This window comes from Lagenorhynchus albirostris, chromosome 20 (assembly GCF_949774975.1).
Source record: "Lagenorhynchus albirostris chromosome 20, mLagAlb1.1, whole genome shotgun sequence".
Taxonomy (NCBI): Eukaryota; Metazoa; Chordata; class Mammalia; order Artiodactyla; family Delphinidae; genus Lagenorhynchus; species Lagenorhynchus albirostris.
This window is the reverse complement of record NC_083114.1, coordinates 22,235,954-22,242,501: the sequence shown is the minus strand read 5'-3', so window position 1 is coordinate 22,242,501 and position 6,548 is coordinate 22,235,954.

Here is a 6,548-nt window from a genome sequence, read left to right as displayed (position 1 = left end):
AGCACGCGGGCACGTTCACGAACGCCGTTCTGGCACGTCCCGCACGGCGTAGAAGTCTTAGGCGTCGCCTTAGTCTGAGCAGCACTCAGAGTAGCCCTCGGCTTCGCATTCCACCTAGGACCTCCTGCCTGAAATCACCGTGCCTCCTCGAGGAAGTCGGCTTGCGTTCTGACTGCAGTTTAAGTCCTGTTCTTCCTGTGGCACTGCAGGCTTCTGAATAGCCACAGGCCCAGGGGAGCAGCTACGGCGTTCCTTGGTTGAGGCAGTTCGCTTGAAGCGGGACACCCTACTTCGAGAAGCTGATTCAGGGAAGGAAACGCAGGGTAACCTGTGTCTCTTTGGGCTTGTTAGAAACCACAGTGGGGTATGCTGAGTGTGCCCATGGAAACGGGGGCCTGCTGGAACTAGCCTTGCTTTCCCATTTTGAAGGCTGCATTCACGCTGCCTTGAAGCTGCCTGACATTCCCTGCACTTGATAGGCCTGTAAACACTGTAAGAATGCTTCCGGGGAGAGAATGAATTTGCCCTCCAAAGCAGGTGCTTCCGTGACTGCGGTGTGGTCAGCCTGCCAAGCTCTAGCACTGGAAGGAAACTCAACGTGTGAACTTGCCTCCAGTTTAAGCCCTTAGTAGCCATGTAGATACGGAGGCATACGGCTCTTTCCGTGAGTTCTTAGTCGCTTATACGCTTTCTTTGAAAGGAAGTACACTTCCGAGGACTCCTAGTCCTCTCGGGTATGCATCATTTCCCCTCCAAGTTCACTGAGTACCTCCAGACCCCTGTGGGCCGGCTGCGAAACTTCGAGTCCCATTTGTTGATCCCTTGGAGGCCCTCTGTGCGTGCCTAGAGACGGGCGACACACTGTACGTTCCTCGAGGAGAGCTACATTTCCAGAGACCTCGAACGGCCTCAGGCCAGCATTGCTGCTGAGTCCGAAGGGCCCAGGAAGACTTTGTCATGGCCCTTGTGTGAGCTGCCATGTGACAACACCCTGCTTTGAATGCTTCGAGGCCCTCTCGTACCTGGAGTCACTCTGCTCGAGGAGAAAGTCAGCATCTTGCCATGCGCCGTCGCTGACGGCACACCCGGCGGAAACACATGCCTGGAAGTAAGGCCCTGATTTGCCGTGCAGAGGCGGAGGCGTGCAGCGGCTTCCATGAGCCGGTGGCCTGTGTTCTGCGTACCGTTAACGGCAGCACAGTTTTCTGGGCACCTAGGAGGCTAGCGTGGGCACCCTGTTGCCGGCAGGAACACTGAGTACCCCCAGGCGCACCTGGGTCTGCTAAGCGACGTCCACTCCCGTAGCCCTTCAGGGCCCCTCCGTGCATGCCGAGCATAGGGAAAGGCACTGCACTGTCTTTTGGAGCATCCGAATTTCCTCAGCACGCGGGCACGTTCACGAACGCCGTTCTGGCACGTCCCGCACGGCGTAGAAGTCTTAGGCGTCGCCTTAGTCTGAGCAGCACTCAGAGTAGCCCTCGGCTTCGCATTCCACCTAGGACCTCCTGCCTGAAATCACCGTGCCTCCTCGAGGAAGTCGGCTTGCGTTCTGACTGCAGTTTAAGTCCTGTTCTTCCTGTGGCACTGCAGGCTTCTGAATAGCCACAGGCCCAGGGGAGCAGCTACGGCGTTCCTTGGTTGAGGCAGTTCGCTTGAAGCGGGACACCCTACTTCGAGAAGCTGATTCAGGGAAGGAAACGCAGGGTAACCTGTGTCTCTTTGGGCTTGTTAGAAACCACAGTGGGGTATGCTGAGTGTGCCCATGGAAACGGGGCCCTGCTGGAACTAGCCTTGCTTTCCCATTTTGAAGGCTGCATTCACGCTGCCTTGAAGCTGCCTGACATTCCCTGCACTTGATAGGCCTGTAAACACTGTAAGAATGCTTCCGGGGAGAGAATGAATTTGCCGTCCAAACCAGGTGCTTCCGTGACTGCGGTGTGGTCAGCCTGCCAAGCTCTAGCACTGGAAGGAAACTCAACGTGTGAACTTGCCTCCAGTTTAAGCCCTTAGTAGCCATGTAGATACGGAGGCATACGGCTCTTTCCGTGAGTTCTTAGTCGCTTATACGCTTTCTTTGAAAGGAAGTACACTTCCGAGGACTCCTAGTCCTCTCGGGTATGCATCATTTCCCCTCCAAGTTCACTGAGTACCTCCAGACCCCTGTGGGCCGGCTGCGAAACTTCGAGTCCCATTTGTTGATCCCTTGGAGGCCCTCTGTGCGTGCCTAGAGACGGGCGACACACTGTACGTTCCTCGAGGAGAGCTACATTTCCAGAGACCTCGAACGGCCTCAGGCCAGCATTGCTGCTGAGTCCGAAGGGCCCAGGAAGACTTTGTCATGGCCCTTGTGTGAGCTGCCATGTGACAACACCCTGCTTTGAATGCTTCGAGGCCCTCTCGTACCTGGAGTCACTCTGCTCGAGGAGAAAGTCAGCATCTTGCCATGCGCCGTCGCTGACGGCACACCCGGCGGAAACACATGCCTGGAAGTAAGGCCCTGATTTGCCGTGCAGAGGCGGAGGCGTGCAGCGGCTTCCATGAGCCGGTGGCCTGTGTTCTGCGTACCGTTAACGGCAGCACAGTTTTCTGGGCACCTAGGAGGCTAGCGTGGGCACCCTGTTGCCGGCAGGAACACTGAGTACCCCCAGGCGCACCTGGGTCTGCTAAGCGACGTCCACTCCCGTAGCCCTTCAGGGCCCCTCCGTGCATGCCGAGCATAGGGAAAGGCACTGCACTGTCTTTTGGAGCATCCGAATTTCCTCAGCACTCGGGCACGTTCACGAACGCCGTTCTGGCACGTCCCGCACGGCGTAGAAGTCTTAGGCGTCGCCTTAGTCTGAGCAGCACTCAGAGTAGCCCTCGGCTTCGCATTCCACCTAGGACCTCCTGCCTGAAATCACCGTGCCTCCTCGAGGAAGTCGGCTTGCGTTCTGACTGCAGTTTAAGTCCTGTTCTTCCTGTGGCACTGCAGGCTTCTGAATAGCCACAGGCCCAGGGGAGCAGCTACGGCGTTCCTTGGTTGAGGCAGTTCGCTTGAAGCGGGACACCCTACTTCGAGAAGCTGATTCAGGGAAGGAAACGCAGGGTAACCTGTGTCTCTTTGGGCTTGTTAGAAACCACAGTGGGGTATGCTGAGTGTGCCCATGGAAACGGGGGCCTGCTGGAACTAGCCTTGCTTTCCCATTTTGAAGGCTGCATTCACGCTGCCTTGAAGCTGCCTGACATTCCCTGCACTTGATAGGCCTGTAAACACTGTAAGAATGCTTCCGGGGAGAGAATGAATTTGCCCTCCAAACCAGGTGCTTCCGTGACTGCGGTGTGGTCAGCCTGCCAAGCTCTAGCACTGGAAGGAAACTCAACGTGTGAACTTGCCTCCAGTTTAAGCCCTTAGTAGCCATGTAGATACGGAGGCATACGGCTCTTTCCGTGAGTTCTTAGTCGCTTATACGCTTTCTTTGAAAGGAAGTACACTTCCGAGGACTCCTAGTCCTCTCGGGTATGCATCATTTCCCCTCCAAGTTCACTGAGTACCTCCAGACCCCTGTGGGCCGGCTGCGAAACTTCGAGTCCCATTTGTTGATCCCTTGGAGGCCCTCTGTGCGTGCCTAGAGACGGGCGACACACTGTACGTTCCTCGAGGAGAGCTACATTTCCAGAGACCTCGAACGGCCTCAGGCCAGCATTGCTGCTGAGTCCGAAGGGCCCAGGAAGACTTTGTCATGGCCCTTGTGTGAGCTGCCATGTGACAACACCCTGCTTTGAATGCTTCGAGGCCCTCTCGTACCTGGAGTCACTCTGCTCGAGGAGAAAGTCAGCATCTTGCCATGCGCCGTCGCTGACGGCACACCCGGCGGAAACACATGCCTGGAAGTAAGGCCCTGATTTGCCGTGCAGAGGCGGAGGCGTGCAGCGGCTTCCATGAGCCGGTGGCCTGTGTTCTGCGTACCGTTAACGGCAGCACAGTTTTCTGGGCACCTAGGAGGCTAGCGTGGGCACCCTGTTGCCGGCAGGAACACTGAGTACCCCCAGGCGCACCTGGGTCTGCTAAGCGACGTCCACTCCCGTAGCCCTTCAGGGCCCCTCCGTGCATGCCGAGCATAGGGAAAGGCACTGCACTGTCTTTTGGAGCATCCGAATTTCCTCAGCACGCGGGCACGTTCACGAACGCCGTTCTGGCACGTCCCGCACGGCGTAGAAGTCTTAGGCGTCGCCTTAGTCTGAGCAGCACTCAGAGTAGCCCTCGGCTTCGCATTCCACCTAGGACCTCCTGCCTGAAATCACCGTGCCTCCTCGAGGAAGTCGGCTTGCGTTCTGACTGCAGTTTAAGTCCTGTTCTTCCTGTGGCACTGCAGGCTTCTGAATAGCCACAGGCCCAGGGGAGCAGCTACGGCGTTCCTTGGTTGAGGCAGTTCGCTTGAAGCGGGACACCCTACTTCGAGAAGCTGATTCAGGGAAGGAAACGCAGGGTAACCTGTGTCTCTTTGGGCTTGTTAGAAACCACAGTGGGGTATGCTGAGTGTGCCCATGGAAACGGGGGCCTGCTGGAACTAGCCTTGCTTTCCCATTTTGAAGGCTGCATTCACGCTGCCTTGAAGCTGCCTGACATTCCCTGCACTTGATAGGCCTGTAAACACTGTAAGAATGCTTCCGGGGAGAGAATGAATTTGCCCTCCAAACCAGGTGCTTCCGTGACTGCGGTGTGGTCAGCCTGCCAAGCTCTAGCACTGGAAGGAAACTCAACGTGTGAACTTGCCTCCAGTTTAAGCCCTTAGTAGCCATGTAGATACGGAGGCATACGGCTCTTTCCGTGAGTTCTTAGTCGCTTATACGCTTTCTTTGAAAGGAAGTACACTTCCGAGGACTCCTAGTCCTCTCGGGTATGCATCATTTCCCCTCCAAGTTCACTGAGTACCTCCAGACCCCTGTGGGCCGGCTGCGAAACTTCGAGTCCCATTTGTTGATCCCTTGGAGGCCCTCTGTGCGTGCCTAGAGACGGGCGACACACTGTACGTTCCTCGAGGAGAGCTACATTTCCAGAGACCTCGAACGGCCTCAGGCCAGCATTGCTGCTGAGTCCGAAGGGCCCAGGAAGACTTTGTCATGGCCCTTGTGTGAGCTGCCATGTGACAACACCCTGCTTTGAATGCTTCGAGGCCCTCTCGTACCTGGAGTCACTCTGCTCGAGGAGAAAGTCAGCATCTTGCCATGCGCCGTCGCTGACGGCACACCCGGCGGAAACACATGCCTGGAAGTAAGGCCCTGATTTGCCGTGCAGAGGCGGAGGCGTGCAGCGGCTTCCATGAGCCGGTGGCCTGTGTTCTGCGTACCGTTAACGGCAGCACAGTTTTCTGGGCACCTAGGAGGCTAGCGTGGGCACCCTGTTGCCGGCAGGAACACTGAGTACCCCCAGGCGCACCTGGGTCTGCTAAGCGACGTCCACTCCCGTAGCCCTTCAGGGCCCCTCCGTGCATGCCGAGCATAGGGAAAGGCACTGCACTGTCTTTTGGAGCATCCGAATTTCCTCAGCACGCGGGCACGTTCACGAACGCCGTTCTGGCACGTCCCGCACGGCGTAGAAGTCTTAGGCGTCGCCTTAGTCTGAGCAGCACTCAGAGTAGCCCTCGGCTTCGCATTCCACCTAGGACCTCCTGCCTGAAATCACCGTGCCTCCTCGAGGAAGTCGGCTTGCGTTCTGACTGCAGTTTAAGTCCTGTTCTTCCTGTGGCACTGCAGGCTTCTGAATAGCCACAGGCCCAGGGGAGCAGCTACGGCGTTCCTTGGTTGAGGCAGTTCGCTTGAAGCGGGACACCCTACTTCGAGAAGCTGATTCAGGGAAGGAAACGCAGGGTAACCTGTGTCTCTTTGGGCTTGTTAGAAACCACAGTGGGGTATGCTGAGTGTGCCCATGGAAACGGGGGCCTGCTGGAACTAGCCTTGCTTTCCCATTTTGAAGGCTGCATTCACGCTGCCTTGAAGCTGCCTGACATTCCCTGCACTTGATAGGCCTGTAAACACTGTAAGAATGCTTCCGGGGAGAGAATGAATTTGCCCTCCAAACCAGGTGCTTCCGTGACTGCGGTGTGGTCAGCCTGCCAAGCTCTAGCACTGGAAGGAAACTCAACGTGTGAACTTGCCTCCAGTTTAAGCCCTTAGTAGCCATGTAGATACGGAGGCATACGGCTCTTTCCGTGAGTTCTTAGTCGCTTATACGCTTTCTTTGAAAGGAAGTACACTTCCGAGGACTCCTAGTCCTCTCGGGTATGCATCATTTCCCCTCCAAGTTCACTGAGTACCTCCAGACCCCTGTGGGCCGGCTGCGAAACTTCGAGTCCCATTTGTTGATCCCTTGGAGGCCCTCTGTGCGTGCCTAGAGACGGGCGACACACTGTACGTTCCTCGAGGAGAGCTACATTTCCAGAGACCTCGAACGGCCTCAGGCCAGCATTGCTGCTGAGTCCGAAGGGCCCAGGAAGACTTTGTCATGGCCCTTGTGTGAGCTGCCATGTGACAACACCCTGCTTTGAATGCTTCGAGGCCCTCTCGTACCT